Genomic DNA, 23,749 nt, shown 5'->3' on the forward strand with positions numbered 1-23,749 from the left:
GTATTCTACAAGATTGAAACAGTCTATCCTGCAAGGAAGCTCCTTAATCTTGAAGGTAAACAACTCAGAATAGCTTCAGGAAGTTCCTGAAACTAATCAGATTCCCTATGCCTCCTGAGAATGAACAATAACGACTGCTTAGAGTCTTTATTGCTCTCAGACAAGCAGAGCAGCTTGATTCTGAGACCAGATCCCAGCTGCCTGGAAGAAGCAAAAAATACCCCAGCTGCCTGGAAGAGGTTTAGGTCAAGTAGTCACTTGGAAAGAACACTCCCTAACCTGTCAAGCTGCCTGCAGGCTGTGCAGTGTGCTCCAGATTCCTAGCTTTCATTGAGCTGTCACTCATGCTGAGGCAGGACTTGGTGACACAAGCTCTCCTCAAGTTATTTCTGCTCGTGTAGATAACTTCTCGCCTATATTCTAAGTAACCTGATAAAACGCATTTGTTCACCAAGTGGGACTTTGATGGTAACCATACGTTGATCTGTCATGGACTCCCTATATGGGGTGAGTAGACGTGTGTATTGTGTCTCCTCAGTAAGAGTCTTGTCACCCAATGGGGGAAAGTGTGGTTTGCATATGTACCCTGACCAGCATTTGAGGACCTGAGGTCATCAGTCTTGGCAGCAAGCACCCTTACCTGCTGAGTCATATCACAGCCTGTAGTAAGTCTTGTTTTTCTAAGTGATATCAATGAATAACCACAAAGAGAAGTTTTACTTTAAATACAAGCATTTCAGAAAATATCACATAAAGCCGGGTGGTTGGTGGTGGCGGCGGCACACGCCTTTAATCCCAGCACTTGGGAGGCAGAGCCAGGTGGATCTCTGTGAGTTCAAGGCCAGCTTAGGCTACCAAGTGAGTTCCAGGAAAGGCACAAAGCTACACAGAGAAACCCTGTCTCGAAAAACCAAAAAAAAAAAAAAAAAAAGACAACAAGTCACAGAAGACATAGAATTGTAATGAAGGTTAAGGGAGAGAGGAAAAACTATGCACCTTTGTATACAATTGAAAGGTCTGAATTTTCCCAGTTTTACAATTAGGCCTGAGTTTCAGTTTCCTAAAAGGATAATGAGGGAGATGGCATGTATCAGGCCTGAGCCAGCCCCCACAGCACCTCAAGACAGTGACAAAAAGGTCAGCTCCTGTCACCTCCCTAAATCATACCCTGTCTTGCCAAAGTATGCCCCAAAATGGTAAAATTATAACCACAGCCAATTAAAATTGTACTAATGTATCTACCAATTATGTTTAGATGACCTAACTGTTCCAAGAATTCCCCTAGCTGAGCTTAAAAGGGACCTGCGTGCTCCTTTTGGGGTCACCATTTCGTACAAATGGTAGACCCCTGCATGCTGGAATAGATGCTCGTTGCCTTTACACACTATTTGGGTCTGGGGTCTTTTTCAGCAGTTCTCAGACCCTTACACAATAGTTCGCCTGCTACCCGCAGCCCTGCCTGTCTGCTGAGCAGCCCGATTTGCTCATCTCCCAGACACAGTGAGTGCCTTTAACACAAAAACTTAAGTTACTCCAAGACCGCTTAGGTCCAGATCAATGTTATCATATTACACAACTTGCCAAAATCCAAATTCATGGTTTCCTTCCCTCCTGGCCATTCCTTGGGTCAAATGTTAAATAGAACCAGAGAAAAATGGATGGAGAATAATTTTCACATTCTCCCTTGGCAAACTTTGAAGTGAGCCTACCCCAAAAATCAGTTAAAAGATGTCATTATTCTGTTAAGAAAACAGAGCAAATTTAAGGAAGAAGAGAAAATGTTAATGTCATCTGAAATTCCCTCTAGCATCATCAACCCAGAACAACTCCCAAAGTCTCCTCCAGATTTCAGTGCACATTAATTACAACTGTCAAACACAGTTACTCTGAACTGTAATCATCTAAGCTCATTTGACTGAGCGTGCAGTGCAGGGTTGGCAAAGAGGACTTGTGCTCAATTGCTGTTCATTCATGCTGACTCGAAAGAACTGCTTTGTTTTGTCAAAGAGAACAAACAACCTACTCTCCTAAAAACAGTTAACCAAAGGTGAATGTTTAAACAGCAGTCCAATGTTGTTCATTTCGTTAGAAACCAACACAAGTACAAACACTAATTAAAGTCTATTTTCAGAGGACTCTGGTTATTGCAAAGCTGTAAAACTTTCTCTGAAACAGTGTGTGACAAGGCGTGAAAGCATGAGGCTGTGATCAGCAAGGAAATACAAGTGTAGGAAAGAATCGCAGCTACTAGTGCCAGGAAACCAGTTCAAGAAGTAACAAAGCAACCACCAAAGTGGTGATTGGCAGCACCCTGGCACAGAGAGTACCAAGAGGGTCTAGATATTGCATGCAGCTGTTATGAGACCTGGGAAATAGGCCAATCCCCACAATGGGAGAAATGCCTTTCTCATATTCTCTTTTATTGAGCTGAAGAAAATTGTCATACCAAGACACAAAAAAACAGGCTAAAGGGGATTTTAATTACCCTTCAGAAAGAATAGAGCAGCTAGAATGATCCAGGCAATACCTGCTGCCCCTCTGCCTTAAGAGGGGGGCTTTCAGTTAGCCGAAAGTTCAGAGCCCCAGAACAAAAACTATGCCTTCTGTCTATACCAGCAAGGCTGGGTAACAAAAACAAGGAAATAGTCCTAGCCACTGTTAGGATTTCCTTCCAAATGGAAACTGCAAACCAGCAGAAGTATCTAATCACAGCCCTCTTAATGAACCCACACAATAAAGAAGAGCTGTTTCTGTTTTCTATTTTTAAAAAGTAAGGAAGCACAATGTTATATGCATTTGCTTTTCACTGATGTGAAGATGAACACACATCTTTATTACTAATAAAACACATGAGGAAGGGTGACCCTATAAAGACAAGAAGTTTCTTAACAGCACAGTTTTGTAAGTTCAGGGACATCACACTGGCAATGGCTTGGCTCCAGAAAAAGCCTTTTTATCTGCATTATGTCACCATAGGAGTACATGTGAGGAGAACCATATCTCAAAACAGGAAAGCGAGGAGAAGCTAGAGTCCCACAGTTCTTCCCAAAGGCACATCCTCAGGTGACCTGAAGACTTGTGACTAGAGCCCATCTCTTAAATGTTTCATACCATCTCCCAATACTGCCAACTTGAGGGCCAAGCTTCCAATGCATGAGACTTTATCCCCAACATCTAAACCAAGGAAGTTCTCTTTCTGGGTTGTTCCAGAAATGTCATCTATATTTTGGGTAGTACAACAAGGTGCCCATTATGTACATGATCTTTATTAAATGCAATGCAATTGGCATTCATGCATATATACACACTTGCCACATGTTATTTGTGATCGTTACACACTTTTGAAATGATTCCAAATACTTGCATAGTTTTGGAAATGATGTTTTTGTTTTGGAGTGTAGTCTCTCCTCCCTTTGAGAATACAACATCTTATCAGACCACATATGTGAGAGCCTGCAATGAACTCACTCTCTCTCGGGAATATTCTGTCAAATTTTATCGGATTTTCCATATGTGAGTTTGCCTCACATTGATGGCAAGGCTGCACTCTGCCAGCTGTCCCTGAAAATAGACAGCATTCATTATGATGAGCTGTACTCTGGGATCAGCTTTGTACAGAAGACTCAACATAGGCTCAGGGTTCTAAGATTTCCCACACCAGCACCAGAAATGCCCCCAGCATCAAAGACCACGAGTTGCCTCAAATCTCTAAGATCGTCAGGCTGGCTCCTCCTGAGAATCGTGACTGCAGAGCCACATCTAAAACATTTGGTTGCTTTGCATTTGAAGCCACATCTCCTCTTATAAGGACACTAACGTGCAATGAAGTGCTAAACCGTCTTTTTTTTTTTTTTTTTTTAGGTTTTTTGTTTGTTTGTTTTTGTTTTTTTGAGACAGGGTTTCTCTGTGTAGCTTTGCACCTTTCCTGGAACTTGCTTTGGAGACCAGGCTGGCCTTGAACTCACAGAGATCCACCTGCCTCTGCCTTCCAAGTGCTGGGATTAAAGACGTGCGCCACCACCGCCCAGCACTGTCTTATTAATTAAAAAAAAAAAAAACCAGAGCCAGATATTGGGGTTAAAACTGAGACCAAAAAAGCAGAAAGAAGCCAGCCACACTCTCACTACTTGGAGATCCTCCACCAAAGAGACCCACTTCCTGTATACTCACGCCTATATGCCTTTCTGTTCTGCCATCTCACTTCCTCTCTCTGCCCAGCTACATCACTTTCTCTTCCTGCCTAGCTCTGTCACTTCTTGTCTGTCTATACAGACCTCCAGACCTTTATGGTTAGTGCTGGGATTAAAGTTATGTACCACCAGGCTCTGTTCCCAGTGTGGCCTTGAACTCACAGAGATCCAGATGGATCTCTGCCTTCCGAGTGATAGGATTAAAGGCATGTGTTACCATTGCCTGACCTCTATGTTTACTAAAGTGGCTGGCTTTTTCCTCTCATCCACAGATAAACTTTATTATGGTACACAATATATTGGTGACACAATACATCACCACATACCCTTATTTTTGTCTAAAATAAAAAAATTTTAATGTTATAACTAATATAAGAAAAACTATATACAATACAATTTTAAAGGTTTTTCAGACCTATTCTGATCAACCTATTAATATCTATACAGATAGTGCCTATATTGCCTTTTCCATCCCCTTGTTAGAAACCTCTCCAGCCATAAGGCCTACCTCCAATGCCAACCCACTTTTCTCCCAGATTCAACAGCTTGTCCTGACTCGCCAACACCCATTATATATATATATATTATTTTACAATACCATTCAATTCTACATATCAGCCATGGGTTCCCCTATTCTCCCCCCTCCCACTCCCTCCCCTTACCCCCAGCCTACCCTCCATTCCCACCTCCTCCAGGACAAGTCCTCCCCCGAGGACTGCGATCAACCTGGTAGACTCAGTCCAGGGAGGTCCAGTCCCTTCCTCCCAGACTGAGCCAAGTGTCCCTGCATAAGTTCCTGGTTTCAAACAGCCAACTCATGGAATGAGCACAGGACTTGGTCCCACTGCCTAAATGCCTCCCAAACTGATCAAGCCAATCAACTGTCTCACCTATTCAGAGGGCCTGATCCAGCTGGGAGCCCCTCAGTCTTTGGTTCATAGTTCATGTGTTTCCATTCATTTGGCTATTTTTTTTTCAATAATTGAGTAAAACTGAAATTTATTATATGCCACAGTCGTCCTACGGACCTCCATGGTATATATATATATAGCCTCTATGGTTCTATGGGTTGTGGTCTGATTGTTCATTTTATATCTAGACTCCACCAATGAGTGAGTACATACCATAACTGTCTTTCTGGGTTTGGGTTACCTCACTCAGGATGATATTTTCTAGTTCCATCCATTTGCCTGCAAATTTCATGCTTTCATTGTTTTTCTCTGCTGAGTAGTACTCCATTGTGTATATGTACCACATTTTTTTCATCCATTCTTCCGTTGATGGGCATCTAGGTTGTTTCCAGGTTCTGGCTATTACAAATAGTGCTGCTATGAACATAGCTGAGCATGTATCTTTATGGTATGAATCAGCATTCCTTGGGTATATGCCCAAGAGTGGGATGGCTGGGTCTTGAGGTAGTTCGATTCCTAATTTTCTGAGAAACCGCCATACTGATTTCCACAGTGGTTGTACAAGTTTACATTCCCACCAACAGTGGAGGAGTGTTCCCTTTGCTCCACATCCTCTCCAACATTGGTTGTCATTGGTGTTTTTGATCATAGCCATTCTAACAGGTGTAAGGTGGTATGTCAGAGTCGTTTTGATTTGCATTTCTCTGATTAAGGATGTTGAGCATTTCTTTAAATGTCTTTCAGCCATTTGTAGTTCTTGTTTTGTGAATTCTGTTTAGCTCTTTAGCCCATTTTTTAATTGGACTGTTCAGTACTTTGATGTCTAGTTTCTTGAGTTCTTTATATATTGTAGAGATCAATTCTCTGTCAGATGTGGGGCACCTTTAACTTTTAATAACATGTATTTCCATTTCAAATGAAACACTTAATGTCATTAATTTTATTTCTATGAAAATTTCTTAAAATTTCTAAATGAGAATTTCTTAAGGGGTTTATTAGCATAGTAACCAGTTAATAAATCTCCTTCATTTAACATTTATTCACCAAAGCAACTCCACACGTTATATTAAAATCTGCACTCAATTTATTCAAAGTATTTTTATTAAAAATATAACATACTGACCTCTCTATGAACTACTGATGTTAATGCAATAGAGGTTGTACTCATGTTACAGAAACAGTATGCACAATCAGCCTCATCTAATTAAAACTACAGGATTTTATTAGACAAAATAATTGTTTATTTCCTACAAGGCATGAATACATCAATGATCACTGTCATTTAATAAAGCAGAAACAATAATAAATACAGATTTAAAACACAAAAACAGCTATTGGGCCTTGATGATGGAAAAAAGAAAGAAAACAAAACATAAAACCTGAAAAGTCATACTTTGGGATACTAACTTTTCCTTAGGTGTTTTGTTGTTGTTGTTTTCATTTTCTATGATAAATGACAAAAAGAATAGAAATGGCATTATAGAACTATTATGATAGTGTAAGATGTCAAATGTGCCCATATTTATTTAGGTAAATTAATTACTCCTCCTACCAAAGGGAATGTGTTCCTGAGATGCCTGAGGTCCATATTAGCTCTCATCAGAATTCAGGAGTTTTCAAATAACTGCCTCAAGTCATAAAGACCTAAGTAATGGGATCTCCTAGTCTGAGCTTTACCCATATACAACTCCTGATACCTTGGTTACATGTGACTGGGTACATGAAGTCCAAGCAGAAAACAATTGGTAGACATGATGTGTCTCTTCCATAGCAGATCAGCACGATAGCATAAACGGTCCACCACTGAGTAAGTCCACTGATGACTTTTCTCCACAAGTGGTCTGAATATCTACCTTGGATACTATGAAATCTAGCTGTCAGGAAGGTAGATTCCAAGTAAGTTTGAAATTGATTTTTGTACGTCCAGCAACCAAAGTGTGTGGTGTCTTTAGCAACAGGGTCTATCTAGCAATAGTAGGCAACCAAGAAGAATGAAATACCTTATGTTGTTTTGTGGGGCCTCACTGACTAGTCAATAACATGTATGGAGATATCCTATACCTGGCATTCACTGGATCTTTACATACTAAAGCACCACTGTGCATGTGGGGCAGGGTTTAAACTTCATGTAACTAGATGATTCTTATCAACACCTGGCACTTAACAGAACTTTAAACTAAGTACTAAAGCACCTCTATGCAAGTGGAGCAAGGTTAAAGCTCTTGTAACCAGACATATGATTCTGATCAGAAGCTGTAATCACAACTCACTTTTTGCATGTTTTAAGATTACATTCTTCACTGAGTCCTTACAAGTTATAAAAATAGTATTTTAATATAAAAAATGTCAAAAAGAAATATTGCATACAATAAGGTTAAAAAAAATCACTCTATCAGTCAATTTTCCACAACTGAAAAATATCACCTAAGATGGCCAACTTAAAAGGAGAAAAGTTTTATTTTGGTTTGGGAGATTTTCAATCTTCCCCAAAGCACCACAGACTAGAGAGCAAACATTTAATACATGGACCTTCCAGGGCCACTCTAGACCCAAACCATAATAATCACTAATCAACTTCAAAACCAAGGGCTTAGCTAGGTGTGATGACTCATATCTATAATCCCAACAATGGTGAGGCTAAGGCAAGAGGATCATTGCAAATCTGGAGCCAAGTCAGGCTACATAATGAGTTTAGCAGCCTGAGCTTCAGAGCAAGAACCTGTTTCAAAAACAAAAACAAATCAGTAAGAACCAAAGGCTTCTTTTTTTTCTCCTAAAGATTTATTACTTATTACATGTGTATGAGTCTGTGTGAGCACATGCCATGTGTGTGCAGGTGCCTTTGTAGGCCAGAAGACAATACTGAATCCCGGGAGCTGGATTTACAGTTGTGAGCCACTCTGTATGGGTATTGGGAACTAAACTCTGGTTTAAACTACAGGTAGCAAGGTCATCGGGTCATTAATAATATCCATTCCCAGCCTTCTGGGTGGGAAAACAGGTAAACACATCCCTTCCATTGAAGAGATAAGCCTGAATGTTTAACATTCCTAGTTTCTCCAGTGTTTATCTGTGAATACTCATGCCCCCTACAGTCATCCTCCTGACCACGTGGCTGGCTGGCATCAGACTTCAAGAGAATCTCGAACTGTGTATTGCTAGCCTAGGAAAAGATCAAGTTCAAAGTGCATTTCTATGGGATGCTTGTCACCTTTTTGCTGCTGTAAAGGCAAAAATTCATCAGCCACAGGCCATCTCTATTGATTTTTAGGGCTTCAAAAATAAGACCTCAATGATAATTTATGGAAAACTGGATTTTTGTAATGCATTTGAACACAAACAAAACACATTAAAAGACATATCTTTTAAAATAATTCTGTGTACATTTAGCCATGACCAAAAACAAAACCTGAAACAGAGTTTGAAAAATAAATGTCACACTATTTAAAAAAGACAACACAGTGCATACAATTTTGGAATATCTTTATTAAATTGAACTAATCAGAATTTCTGCCTCATTTTTCAATACCAAACTTTATATCCATATCAAACAAGACTTGAATGTAAGAGATGAGACAGTCTTCCCAATCAGTTCTAATGAAGTCAACCTTTATCATGCTTCTTTCAAGGGCCTATCAGAGATGAGCCCAGAAAATCTATCTAAGCACAGGAAATTGCTATGAAGAAATGAAGGCCTGCCTCCTGTAGAAACCAGCCTATGCTGCCTATCATGACAGCAACACATTAGTAACTTCCTCCCAAGGCTAGTTTCAAGTCTCTCAGACAACTGTCTTGATGATGTTTGATTTTTCTTGAATTGAGGTTTAGATAAAGCAATTGTAAAAACTTACAAGGAAGGATTCTGAGGTCTTTATTTCATCAATGTTCTAAAAATACATTTAGATATTAAGAAGGAAAAATATTGTATTAATAGAATATTATTGGCTATTCATAGGAAAAAAGCTGCCCTCTTTTTCTGGAGCTGAATGAAGCCTGATTGCTATATTTAGCACACAATGACTGCAATGCTCCTTTTATGTTTCCTTATTAATATTCTAAGTGGAGTACAATACTTCTAAAATGACATTTTTTATATTGATTATGCCTTTGAATTTAGGTGTGTTCTTGTCTTTGCTAAAGACTAAAAATGGGCTATATTTTTGGCAAAAAGTATTAAAAAAGGTTCTAGGAAGTAGGAGACCAGCAATATGACTGAAATCTATGCTCTTAAAAAAAAAAAAAAAAAAAAACCTTTGCCCTGAGTTTACATGTGAAAATGCAAGAATAACAACACCTCATAAATATGGCTGAATTAAGAACACTATGAAAACACAGGAATATTTCTTTTTATAAACACAGGCGATATTCTTAAATAAAATAATAACAATGGTAAGTGATTGAAAGGCACAGTTGTTATATATTCTTCCTGGGAAGTTTGTGACTTCCATCCTTAGCTTCGAGTACAGGTGAACATGAATCTTAAGTGGAAAGATGTCACATCTAGCACTATAGCAGCATCATAGCTTATTAGCATAATAAAACAGAAAATGGTCAAGGAAACAAATACTATACAACAAAGTGCACTGGAGACAAAACTATGTAAGGCAGGATGAATAAGGTTCACAATATTGGGGAGGAGGGGAATTGGGAAGACTAGTTACCATTTCCTATTACCCTCAAATCCAAACAACCACACAAGTCACCTTTTATGACTAAACTAAAAAATGAGCTGTCAGGTAGCCTCACTGATTCCTCTATTATGAATAGCTGCTGGTCTTGTAATTTCATTCATCCTTAAAACCTCTTCATAGAGCAAATAGGTCTGCAGACTTCTGGGAAGTGGCAACTGATGGATGAAACTGTCAGAACGAAGGTGTTCTGCTTTTAGACAGGCCCGAATTTCCAAACGACAGAGATGGGTCAGGCATGGAATACAGGCTGGAGAAACAAAGGAACAAAATTTTAACTGACAGTGGATTGAACAAAAGAATAAGGACCTGAGTTTGAACTTCAGAAACCATGTAAAAGCCAGAGATTGTAGGGGGTGTGGGGTGGGGAGCGGGGAGGAGGGTAATCACTGGGGAGAAACCCTTTATCAAAAGAACAAGGCACAGAGTGACAGGCTAACATATTTTTCTGGTCTCCACGTATGCACACAATCATGAATTTAAATACACACATACTAGCAACACACTAAGGTAAGCAACCAACCCATCTCTGTATAATAAAAGAGAAATAGTATGTTGCTTAGTCATTGTTTTCAAAGGTCAGGATGATCACATGAAACTTTCACTTAACCTTACCTGGTTGCTTTCCCTTTAATTGGTCACACACTCAGCATCTAGATCCATAAAAGATAACTGTTTAAATTCTAAGGATCTGATGATACAAGCTAGCAATTAAGAAACTTCACAACAGAAATTGCTACTTCCCTCTTAGTCTGTTTCATTGCAAAGGGTCTTGGAACCTAACACATCAAGTGAATGGATGTGCAGCCTGAACATTTCTTCTTTGCATCTGTGACATAAAATGAAATTTCAAGGGCTGGGAAGAAGGCTCAGAGGTTAAGAGTGCTAGGTCTCTTCCAAAGGACCCAGGTTCAATTCTTTCAGCACCAACACTGTGGCTCACAACTATTTCTAACTCCACTTTCAGAAGTTCCAAAACCCTCTTCTGGATTCCATGGGCACCACGCATGCATGTGGTATACATACACACATGCATGAAAAACATCCACACATAATAAATACTTTTTAATAATTAAATTTCAAAATTCGCACAGAAAGAGAACATTCATTGAGTATACTCTATGCCACAAACCCATGCATTTCACAAATATTCTAGTTTTATATCATTTACTCCAGGCTAAACATGCATATACAAATACAATTATCTATCATCCATCCATCCATCCATCCATCCATCCATCCATCCATCCATCCATCATGTATGTATGTATGTATGTATCTGTGCTTCTTAAGCACATGTTTTTACCACTGATCTATCTATCTATCTATCTATCTATCTATCTATCTATCTATCTATCCTTCCTAAGCACATGTTTTACCACTGATCTGCCCCAGCCCCTGCTATAAATTACCATGATCATACTGTGAACCTCAAGTTTGCGTTTGTGTTAACTAAATAAAATCAATCTTGGGTCAGAAGGCAGAGACAGCAAGTAGTTGACAGAAACTAGTCAAAGAGAGTCAGAAGAAGACCAGAAACAGGATAGAGAGGCACAGGAAGTAAGATGGACGAGGACTTTGAGTGTGGTGGTCTTTTTGGAGCAACAGAAAAAGATGCTCTCTTTCTGAGATGATGATGAAGACTGAAGGTCAGCTAATTGGTCCTCAACCTCTCTGAACTAGCAAGTTTTCACCCCAGCCTCTGACTCTTGAGTCTTTATTGGTAAATAGAACAATAGAAACTTAGTTAAAAACTACATTTGGGGACTGGAGATGGCTCAGAGATTAAGAGCACTGACTGCTCTTCCAGAAATCCTGAGTTCAATTCCCAGCAACCACATGGTGGTTCACAACTATCTATAATGAGAACTGGTGCCCTCTTCTGGCATGTAGGCATATATGCAGGCAGAACACTATATAGATCATAAATAAATCTTAAGGGAAAAAAAAACCTATTTGGTGGCATTGGCAGATCCACTGGAACATAGCTGTCTGTGAAGTATGGCCAGTAACTGCTGCAGTTCCTGACTCAAACAGCAGTAGATTCCGATATAACCTCTGTGCCAGTGGAAAAACAACATTTTGGTGCTCCAACATGTAGCACCACCACATGAAAAGAGAGTTCACATCAGTTGGCTGCTGCCATTCACAGGGACTCCAGAAAGCAGGTTTACACTTGGAAATCACAGGTGGTGATTGAGTCTGCCACCAAATTGAGAAGTCAGCAAATTTGGTGGGACACCTGGGAAGTCCTTAAGTAGAGAGTTGGGTAATATTAAAAAGAAGAATCGTTCCCACGTTAAGAATGGGAAATATCACAATGCAGAGTGCTAGTACCCTGTATAGTGCTACTATGGATGGCTTGAAAATGAAAACAGTAAATGAGGGGATAAAAAACTTAGCTGAGATTGACATAATACCGATTATAATTATCTGGCTTCCTCTGCCAAATATAAAAAGTGGTCTGATAATTGTGTCAAATATGATGATACGAGTTGTAGAAAGACTTGATAATAAAAATAAGAAAAATTTGACCACTAAGATACAAGCCTTAGAAAGACCTACTAATGAAAATAAGAAAATATTCAGACACAGAGGAATTTAGACAAGAACCTACCACGCCACCACATGATGAAACTGAAGAGGGATGGCCCAAGATTATTAGAAAAACCACCTTAGTTTATCCAGTTACTATACAACAACCAGGAGACGATAGACACCCCAAGGTTATCAGGAAGTTAAATGGAATCCTATAGGCATAAATTTGAGGAGATTTAAAGAAGCAGTAGTTTCATATGGTATGTATTTACCCTATGTGAAGCAGATGTTAAATTCATGGGCAAATCACAACAGAATTATCCCACAAGACTTGAAAGATTTCATCAGCAATATTGGAAGCTGGTCCTCACTTACAATGGAGAACAGGGTGGAAAGAGGAAGTTAGGGCCACAAAACAAAGAAATAGGGCTAAAACAATTGATATTTTCCAAGACCATTTCTAGATGAAGGTCAATATGCTGAATTGCAAAGACAGTTTGAATTTAATAATTATGCCTTGACTTTATGTCGCTTAGCAATTTTGAATGCCTGGGACAAGTTGAAGAATCAGGAAAGGGTTATGAGTCAATTATTAAAATTATACAAGGTCCAAAAGAAGCCTTCACTGATTTTTTTACAAAGATTGACATCATCTGTAAATAGAATAGTATCAGATCCAGAAGTCAGATGGATATTAATTGAATCTTTGGCTTTTGAAAATGCTAATTCAGAATGTAAAAGAGTGATTAGGCCTTTAAAAGTAAGATCAGGACCAATAGATAAATGATTTAGAAAGATGGCTGATATTGGATCTCACTCTTATGATACTGCTTAGATAGAAGTAATTTCTAATAATTTTAAGAAAAATCAAAATATCAGATGTTTTAATTGTGGTAAACAAAGCCATTTGAAAAAGGATTGTAGGCAAGGTGTTCCTAAAAACAAAGCTTTTTATAGAGATAATCCAAACAGAAGGCCCTAGAAGGTCTAGAATATGCAGAAGGTGTAGCAAAGGCTGACATTCCACTAATGAATGCAGATCAACAAGGGACAGGCAAGGTAACCCTACACTCTTGGGAAATGCCTGAGGGGGGCCCTCCTGCAGGCCCCAATATCAAATTTGGTTCAATAATTCCCTGTCAACATTGGAAAAACTTATTCACAATGCAATTAAAAGACTTAATATCTGTTGTTGCCGGGCGGTGGTGGCGCACGCCTTTAATCCCAGCACTCGGGAGGCAGAGCCAGGCGGATCTCTGTGAGTTCGAGGCCAGCCTGGGCTACCAAGTGAGCTCCAGGAAAGGCGCAAAGCTACACAGAGAAACCCTGTCTCGAAAAACCAAAAAAAAAAAAAAAAAAAAAGACTTAATATCTGTTGTTAAAAATTATACTGCTCTGGATGTGATTAAGGACATAATAACTTCATTAGAAAAAACTTTCAAGAGACACCAGAAAACAAGTATTTTGTCAAACTGCTATAGTCAGACCAAAGCTAAAAATACACATAAATGGCATCAAAATTGAGGGTTTGTTAGACACAGGGACAGATATAACAATAATTGTACCAAAACCTTGGCATCCTCAGAAGGTAAATATTCAGCTTTTAGGTATTGTAACTTTGTCTCAGGTAAAACAAAGTGTAAGATGCCTCAAGTGCATAGGGCCAGAAAGGCAGAGAGGAAAGTTAAAGTCATGTGTGGCTAACATAGCAATGAATTTATGGGAGCATGATTTGTTATAGCAACAGAAAACACAGATTAACATTCCTCCAATCTCAGAAACAAACCATAAAATAAAGAATACTTCTGAGAAAAATATCTGTATTATCAAGAACAGTTGCAAACTCTTCACATTGTACATAAGCAGGGCACAACAGCGACTGGTCTTTCAAAGGTATCAACTTTTAAAAATGGTTAACTAACAAAACTATGTGGGTGGAACAATGGTTGTTGACATCAGAAAAATTACATGCACTAGAACAGCTAATACAGGAGCAGCTAAATGCTAAACATATAGAAAAATTGACCAGTCCTTGGAATTCTTCTCTATATGTTATTAAAAAGAAATCTGGAAAATGGAGAATGGTAACAGATCCGAAAGTTATAAATAAGGTGATTCAGCCAACTGGATTACAGCCTGGAATTCCCTTGCCTTTTTATTACCTAAAGGTAATAAAATATTATAGCGACTGAATGACTGTTTACTACACCTTTACAAGAACAGGATAGAGAAAAATTTGCCTTCACAGTGCCTACTTACAATAATTCTGAGCTTGTTAAAGGGTACCAATGGAAAATTCTTCCTCAAGGAATGTTAAAAGGCCCCTCTTTGTGTCACTATATTGCACAACAAGCATTAGAAATAATTCATAAAGCTTCTCAATTTGTAATTCACCATTATATGAATGATATCTTACTGGCTGATTCAGATGCAGATACCTTAGGAAAAAAATGTTTGCTGAAGTAGAGAGAATTTTACCTTGTTGGGGATTACAAATTGCTCCTGAAAAAAATACAAAGGGGAGATTCTATTAATTATTTAGGATATAAGATAGGTTTACAGAAAAATTCAACCACAGAAAATTGATCAGGAGAGATCAATTACAAACTCTCAATGATTTTAAGAAATTGCTGGGAGATATTAACTGGCTATGGCCCACAATTCAATTAACTACTCAAGAGCGAAATAATTTATTTCAAATCTTACAAGGTGATAAGGACTTAAATAGTCCAAGAAAATTATCAGCTAAGGCTGAGAATTGGCTTTAGTAGAAAAAAAATTACAGAATACAAACGTGGATCACTTGGATCCAGAGCTTGATTGTATCCTAGTCATGCTACTTTCTACTCATTCTCCCACAGGAATTCTTATGTAGTGAGATGATAATATCTTAGAATGGATATTTTTACCACACAAACAAGAGTAAAAAAATTAACAAACTATGTAGAAAAGGTTTCTGAAATGATTCTGAAAGGAAAACTGAGACTTTGTCAATTAGCAGGAATAAGCCAGGCAGAAATTGTGGTAGCTTTTGCTAATGTTGATAATTGCCTCATTATGGGCAGAAAATGAACATTGGCAAAGAGCTTGAAGTAATTTTTTTGCAGAGATTAGAAACAAATATTCCTAAAGCAATAAACTTCAGTTTATAAAAAGAACTAATTGGATTCTGCCTCATATAGTAAACAGAACACCAATTTTTGGAGCCCCTGCATTCTATACTGAAGCAAATCCATCAGGAAAGGCAGGTTATAAGTCAGGAAAAATAAGTAAACTGGCTCAAACCTTTATGATTCAGTTCAAAAATCAGAATTATATGCTATTGTCATTAGATTTTCCAGAACCTCTTAATATCTTAAGAGTCCTACACCTTGCAGGCAACAGAAGTTGACTGAGACACTGGGTCATATCCTGAGCAGAAGAAATCTCAAAGACTTCCCCCACAGTGACACACTTCCTTCAAAAAGTTCATACTCACTCCAATAAAACCACACTTCCCTATTGGGAACTATTGTTCCATTCCTTATGAGATTATGGGGGCCAATTACAATCTACCACACTTGGCAACAAGTCAAGGAAAGTATAAGGGTACATTTGTACCCTTTCCTCCAAGTTAGGGTTGGGTCAGAGTTTTGTTTTTGTCTTTCCAGAATAAAAGCACCCAACTAAGAAATCTAGAGACTATTAGACAAATGAGATAGCTAAAGAAGAAAGATGAATCATCAAGAGAAAATATCCCTAGAAAAGGAGTAAATTGGCCTAATGGTATAGACCACCTCTAACAGGGTAGAATTTCATAAATCTTCCCAAATGCTTGTTTTTGCTCTCTACAAACATAAAAGGCAAATGATCTTTTCATGACCCCAATTCAATTAAAAATCAAAGCTGACTCTGCAGCTGAAGCATGGCTCTCTCCTTCTCTAAACCCATCCATGCGTGTTAAAAAGGAAAATCAAAAATCCTTCATGTATGGAACAGAAAAAAACAAAATTAAGGAATATTTGCACTAATCTCATAATCCTTTGGTTTTATTTCAACTGTTGAAAACTTTCCCTAAAGTTTTAAATATAAATATTAGATATAAATATTATCTCAAAATCTATAGGATTATTATGTACATATATACAAACTTTCTGTTGGGATATTAGTAGTCATACAGATTACTAATTAATTCTAGAAATAAGCTTCATCTAGCTTCTTGTACATATCTTGGGGTTTGAGTCTGAAGCAAGTAATTAGGAACTCAGTCTGGATGCACTTAATAGATTGTAGTTCTCTAAATTTTTGGAGATCTGCTATATATAGCATTTTAAATATTTTAAGTTTTCTGCAGTGAACTGTGAAAATTCCTTATAGGGACCTTTGAGGTCTCCAAAAAGATGATGAGGCACGGTAACAAAAAATCTACCTGGACTGTGACAATGCCATTAAGCTGACAAACACCACCCAAAGATCGATTTCAGACTACAAACTGTTCAGGACAATTTCAAAGCAGCTAGTTAAGATGGTCTAGCCTCACAGACTACTCCAGCCAGGACTTCAGTTAAACCCTGCACTTTCTCATCACACAAAGGCTGGACAACAAATGATACAGCTAGCTCTCCCAGGACTTGACCATTGTCCCAATTTTCTCAGGGCCAAGTAAAGATGCTATCACCTCCAGATAGTAGGAAGTAATTTGAAGAACATGACAGCCACATTCCCAAGAGGTGGGGTGGATGGTTTTGGGACATTTGGTGGGCTATGGATGTTATTCATCATTTAGGGAGATTGAGTTGTTATTGGTCATAGTTAGGGAGGAAAAGTAAACAAAGGTTAAATTAAGGGATTTCTTTTTCTTTCTTCTATCCTTCTTTATCTACTATCTAATGTTGAAAGGGGGAGGGTGGGGGATAAAAAAGGGATATAAGAATGATAGAAAAAAAAGGGTAGAGTATTAAATCTACTTTTAAACTAAAAACCAACTACTAGTCTCAAATATTTTACACTGGTATGAATTTTTGTATATTGATACAAATTTAAGGTTAGTTTTGTTTTAACATACTGTAATTGTTTCTATTCTTAAGATATTGTGCCTATACAAATCATTTTAAAATATAATGTAAATTTCTAGTCCATAAAAGCTACTATTACAAACTGTTTAGGATAATTAAGGAATGCAGGTTAGTAATCACCTATAACAACCAAATTCGTAGTCATGTTAGAAATGTTGTTGCCGGGCGGTGGTGGCGCATGCCTTTAATCCCAGCACTTGGGAGGCAGAGCCAGGAGGATCTCTGTGAGTTCGAGGCCAGCCTGGTCTACCAAGTGAGTTCCAGGAAAGGCGCAAAGCTACACAAAGAAACCCTGTCTCGAAAAAAACAAAAACAAAAACAAAAACAAAAAAAAAAAAAAGAAATGTTGTCAAGGTAGTGTATGTATGTACAATTGTGGAAATTACAGTGGAAATATACAAAATACATGTGACTTCATGGTACCATTAGAATTGGCATCCGTAAGTATAATGTAACATCTGGATAAGAATCATAAGGATTTTAAATTAAAGTTTAAAAGTTTTTGCTCATCTAAAAATATTTATCAATTTGCATATAAAAATGATTGATTACATTAGGGCTAAATTCACTAGCTACCTAACACTGCTGAAAAATTTAATGAAAATGAAATATCTAAAGTCAATAACTGACTGGTGTTAAATATCTCGTTAATATATTTTGCATTCAAAGATAACTGCAGGGAATAAATTCAAACAAAATATGTTATCTCAAATACATGATTTTATTTTCCATATTTGCTTATGTGTAACTTTTCTAATTAGACAGTATGTTTTATATAATGTATACATTACATAACTGAATAACATGTAATATTAGATAAATAAATAAAAGTGTATATATGTGTGTGAGTGTGCATGTGGAAGTTATCTGTATGTTTTATATAATACATACATTACATAACAGAATAACATGTATTATTAGGTAAGTAAATAAAAGTGTATATGTGTGGCATGAATCTTATAGGGACTTATTAATAAAAACAAACCTGAGGCCAGTTATTGGGGTGAATGCTGGAAGATCAGAGAAGTAGAACAAGTCACAGCTTCTTCACCTCGACAGTTCCTCATCTGATCCTGTTTCCTCAGACTGGAAGCTTCTGTGTCCTCATCCCAATGGCTCTCAGCTGAACTGCTGCTCGAAAGTCTGAAGCTTAAATAGCTAAAAAGCTTCTAATTTCTGATCCTCACACCTTATATATCTTTCTGCTTTCTGCCTCACTCCCTGGGATTAAAGGCTCACTTTCTGGGATTAAAGACGTGAGTCACCATGCATGGCTGTTTCCAATGTGGCCTTGAACTCACAGAGATCCAGAGGGATTTCTGCCTCTGGAATGCTAGGATTAAAGGTATGTGCTACCACTGCCAATCCTCTATATTTAATATTGTGGTTGTCCTGTTCTCTGACCCCAGATAAGTTTATTAGGGTGCACAATATTTTGGGGAACACAATTCTACCATATATATATGTGTGTGTATGTGTGCGCGCAAGCACGTGTGTGTAGAAGTAGATAGTTTAAATGTAACTGTCTCCACAAGCTCATAGGGAGTGGCACTATTAGGTTTAGCCTTGTTAAAGTAGGTGCGGCCTTAATGGAGGAAGTGTGTTCACTGTGGGGCAGGCTTTGAGGTCTCTTATGCTTATTATGCCTAATTCAGTTCACTTCTTGTTGCCTATGGATCAAGATGTAGGACTCTTAGCTCCTCCAGCACCATGTCTGCCTACATCCCACCATGTGCTGCCATGATGATAATGGACTAAACCTCTGAACTGTAAGCCAGTCCAATGAAATGTTCTCCTGTACAAGAGTTGCCGTAGTTATGGTGTCTCATCACACCAATAGCTATGTTGTTACAATGTGGTGTCAGGTAGACAAGTCATTTTGGACTCTCCTAACAAATGCAGACTAGCCCAATTTATTTATTTATTTTTAAAGATTTATTTATTATGTAAATAATAGAAGAGGGCGCCAGATCTCATTACAGATGGTTGTGAGCCACCATGTGGGTGCTGGCAACTGAACTCAGGACCTCTGGAAGAGCAGTTGGTGCTCTTAACCTCTAAGCCATCTCTCCAACCTCCCAATTTATTTTAAATACAAGTGGTTGAGCTTCCACATACAAATGTGCATAAGAATGATTAGATATGCTGTGAGTATAATATGATAAGACTGTTGACCTTTCAAGAAACTTTAAAGCAGTCAATGAAATTGCCTGTTTCCTGACAGTCACAATATGAGGTGTTTTGCTTTCCAATACTCTCTCCACCATGAGGACTGAAACCTCTAGAACTATGAGCCAAAATAAATAATTCCCAGCTTTAAGTTGTTACCTCAGATATTTTGGTCACACATACAGAAAGGTAACTAATATAAGCAGGAAAACAAATTTTGAAGAATGATTGGTATGAAAGTAGCAATGAGTGAAATAAATGGAGGTGTCATCCAGTAGTAACGTGAGAAGCCACTATTGATTGTGTGACATTTTTGATCCCATCTGGAATTGTAAAACCTCACCTCTCTACAATACACCAAAAGGCTTTTATTAAGGTTCAAGGTAGAAAACATCAATACAACATTTTGTAACTTTCAAAATACCACAAAGATCTTAGGCACCAGTGAGTCAAGAGACCTCAAATGTCTTGACTGCACACCCAATCAGTGTTTGGTCCAGCCATGCTGGGATTCATGCCCAGCACATGACTGTTTGCTCCCCCTCACTCAACAGCCTGGGAAACCCACAGCTTAAGCTGCTGGCTGTGTTCTAGGCATGGCTCTTGCTCTTCCACCAGCTGCTCCTGTCAGTTCCCATGCTCTTCCCTCTCTCCCCACTCTAGTGTGCTAGAGCTTTGCTGCACCTTCTCTCTCTCCCAAAAAGGTCTCTTTCTAAGTCCTCCACTTGTTGTTCATTTGGGCTTTGTTCTGATCTTGGGCAGATCTAGTGTTGTTTGTTTTTTTTTGTTTTTTTCAGTTTCCCTCCACAGCTCCTTCTCCTCTGGACTCTGGTGCATGAAGCACTGTTGCTTTGAGCCCTGCACTATGGGTGAAAATGCCCAGCTGTCCAACATGGGTAGGCTCTCCTATGATGCTTTATACTCCAAACTCTCCTTTTAGGGTTTTTAAGTTGGTCATCTAACATGGTTTCCCAGAAAACACTTCTGTTCGTCTTTCTGTTAAAAAGTCTTGTCTATTTCATTTGTATGGATGAAAATGTGTGTGGCCACAGTATGTTTTTTTAATGGCTCTTGGATGCCTGGGTTTGCATGTGTGCTTTTAATTGGTCTTGGATGCCTGGGTTTGCACATTCCATATGTCTTGGTAATAGCTCAGCTGTTATTACAACTAGTTGTATGGGCTCTGATTTGATGACATAGAAAAGTTTTTTTATGCTGTTCTACCTTAATATAAAGAAAAATTGCCAAGAAATTTGGTATGGTTTAAAATCTGTAAGGGTTGTGACTCCAGATGAAACTGTTCTCGAGAACAACAGGTAGTCTTTTACTACCCTAATTAAGTACAGCCAGCCACGTGGGCAAGTGCCATTTTGGCTAAGGTCAGAGAAAGAGGTCATATGACTTCAACCACCATCTCTAGTGAGGGTGACCACATGGTCTGCTATCACTTTACAACAGGTGGGCAGGTACCATTCTGGCTAAGAAAGAGGGAGGTCAGATGACTACACCATCTTTAATAAGGGAGATGGGTCCAACTAAGAAGACATTAGGTCTCCAAGTTATTTTTGGATTAGGATAGATTTCTGTAGGATAATTCCTGTCCTGTCCTAAAAAAAAAAAAAAAAAAAAAAAAAAAGATTTATAAAAGATAGGATTTAAAACAATGCTGGTATTAAGCTGCACCTTCATGCATTCATGTACAGGGATATATCTTGCTGGCAGTCAGATTTTGTAACCTAAGAGTAAACCCCTCAATATTGATTTTAAAAACACTAAATTGTCTGCAATATTAAAACTTGGTTTTGCCTTATGATTATATCTTAGGATCACAGCTGAAAACTAGAGACTGAATCCTCTTGCTTCTACCAACATTGCTAAGCTGTAATTAATTGGAAAACTGTATGTCAAGATTTAGCTCATTTGTTAAGCAACATTTGTCAAGTTCAGATATACCAACAGAAAATTATACCCTGATCCTCAAATGCTTCAGGGATCTGAGAAATGGCATTTTAATAAAAAGTTTCTCACAGACACATGCCAGCTCCTAGCTGTATCCTGTTCCTCCTCCAAGGAACATGGAAGAATGCCCAAATAGAAGCTTGCCTTAAATGTGGCAAGTCAGTCAAACGGCCAAAAAAAAAAAAAAAAAAAAAAAATGCTTTGCACTTTAAAGCAGTGCCAAGACTCTGCCCAAACTGGAAAACAGGACACTGTGAGATGGATAGTCTCACAATGCCAAGTCAAGGTAGGTCATCCTCTCCAAATTCCTAACCCACAGGAAAAACTGTCAGATCTTCTGGGCCGGGCAGATGACGACAGGTGCTTCTTCTGGGAGTCCTGTCCCTCAAAAACCAGAGAAACCTGGGACTGTCTAGGTAACTGAAAGCTGTCTCACTTCTGCTTATTTATCCTCAGATCTGATGGCATTTAATAACTAGGGTGCTAGTAGATTTGCCAGTATACCAGCTCTCCCCCAACCCCAAGGCTACAACCAGCTGGGTAGCTCATTAGTTCATTAGTTAAGTTTCCTGTTAAAAGTTCAGACAGGTCTGCCTCATTCACATATTTCATGGTACAGGATAAACCAGTTTCAGATGTAACTTCAGAGGTTCAGAGTTTTAGCACTGATAAATGCAGTTTTGATAAACTGATAGAGCACTGACTACAGTTTTCAGGAGTCCTTAAATTTCTGTGGATTCTACTGATCCCAGCTTTTAGAGACAGGGTAGCATTAAGGAGGGTACGGAAGCCTCCCTCCTCCTCCTTCACTTACTCAGCCACTTCCAGTCAGTAAATTTAAATAGATTTAAAGGTGTTTCATTGGGCTGAATCCAGGCCCTAAAAAAATATTCATACCTTTTAACCCAAGGTCATAGCCTTTTGCTATGACAGCAAGACATAAATCTGTTCCAACTGTTTTACAGACATCTGCAGGTTACTGCACAAGCCCACCCTTCCTGCCAGACTCATGCCAAAGCTAACTTGCACTGGGTCCTCCAGATACGCCAGCCCCTGCACCAACTGAGGACACCAACAAGGTGAGTACCGACAGGTTGATTTCACCTACATGCCCATTCATGAAAAGACTCTGTTATCTCTTAACTCTTATGGACACCTTTACAGGGAAACAGTAGATGTGATGGCTCTGGTACTCCTGGAACACATCACCCCTTGATTTGGTGTGCTATTTCCCCAAGCTCCTGGGACATCAATGCTGTGCCAGCCCTCCAAACTCAAAGGCGTTATCTGCTCTTATGTCTGACTCACTCATCCTTGCCTCTTCTGTACAACCAGGGCACATCTCCATTTCATTCTTTCTGGCAGCCACATCACTTTTCCCATGGCTAGCCACATTCATAGGACTAGTGTTAATTATTTTTTCTCCTAGCAATCTGTCTTTTCTGCCTCCTCAAGAAACAGGTTCCTGAAGTCTCCAGAATGGCAGCTAACTGAATGCTTGACACTCACACCTCCTGCTGAGCATGACCCTACCAACTCCCGACTTCTCCCTTCCCACTTGGTCCCTTGCCAGCAGGAAGCAGCCAGACTTGAACCTGCATCCATATATACCCAAAAAGGTTGGGATGCTGGGGCTATCTGCTGGAGCTGCCTTCTCCAAACCCTGCCACTGAGAAAGCCCACCACACAGCAGCTCCAATCCCCAGAGGGTATTTAAGGTCCAGCCCAAAACTTCCCCTCATGGTTTCCCCTCATAGATTCTCCTCTCTCCTGGGAACACCCAGGAATGCACTGCTCAGATTAAACCTGGGCTTACTAATTCAGCCTGATCTGACTTATAGCCAGTGTTACTACTGGGGCATTTAAAATTTTCAATTAGTGCTCTTCTATAAAATTCAATTAGTGCTCTTCTATACAACTTTGCTTCTACATTCATGTACATACAAAACATACAATATTTAACTTTCGGGGGCAGATTTAAATTTGCTTAATAAGATTACCTCCAAGAGAATCAAGATTTTCAGCAAATGATAAAATTCCACTCTTTTAAAGGCTGAATACAACGTCACTGTATATATGAACCACATTTTCTTGTATACACTCCTTTATTGTTGAACATAAGGGTTGTGTCAATAACCTCATTATTGTGACTGCAACTAATGTACAAGTATCTCTGTGGTAAGATAACTTGAAGCCCTTCAGGTCATACAAACAGCATATTTGGGACATGTAGTGAATAT

General features: G+C 38.7%; 1 long non-coding RNA gene across 1 annotated transcript in view; it reads right to left on the reverse strand.

The window, feature by feature from the left end:
- Positions 1–8,567: 8,567 nt before the first annotated feature.
- Positions 8,568–23,749, reverse strand: part of LOC143267581 (uncharacterized) — a 58,914-nt gene continuing 43,732 nt past the window's right edge. Inside the window, exon 3 of the long non-coding RNA XR_013042858.1 lies at positions 8,568–10,039. This is a non-coding gene — a long non-coding RNA (uncharacterized LOC143267581). The remainder of the gene's footprint in view (positions 10,040–23,749) is intronic.

The sequence above is a fragment of the Peromyscus maniculatus genome, chromosome 10 (assembly GCF_049852395.1).
Source record: "Peromyscus maniculatus bairdii isolate BWxNUB_F1_BW_parent chromosome 10, HU_Pman_BW_mat_3.1, whole genome shotgun sequence".
NCBI classification, from domain to species: Eukaryota; Metazoa; Chordata; class Mammalia; order Rodentia; family Cricetidae; genus Peromyscus; species Peromyscus maniculatus.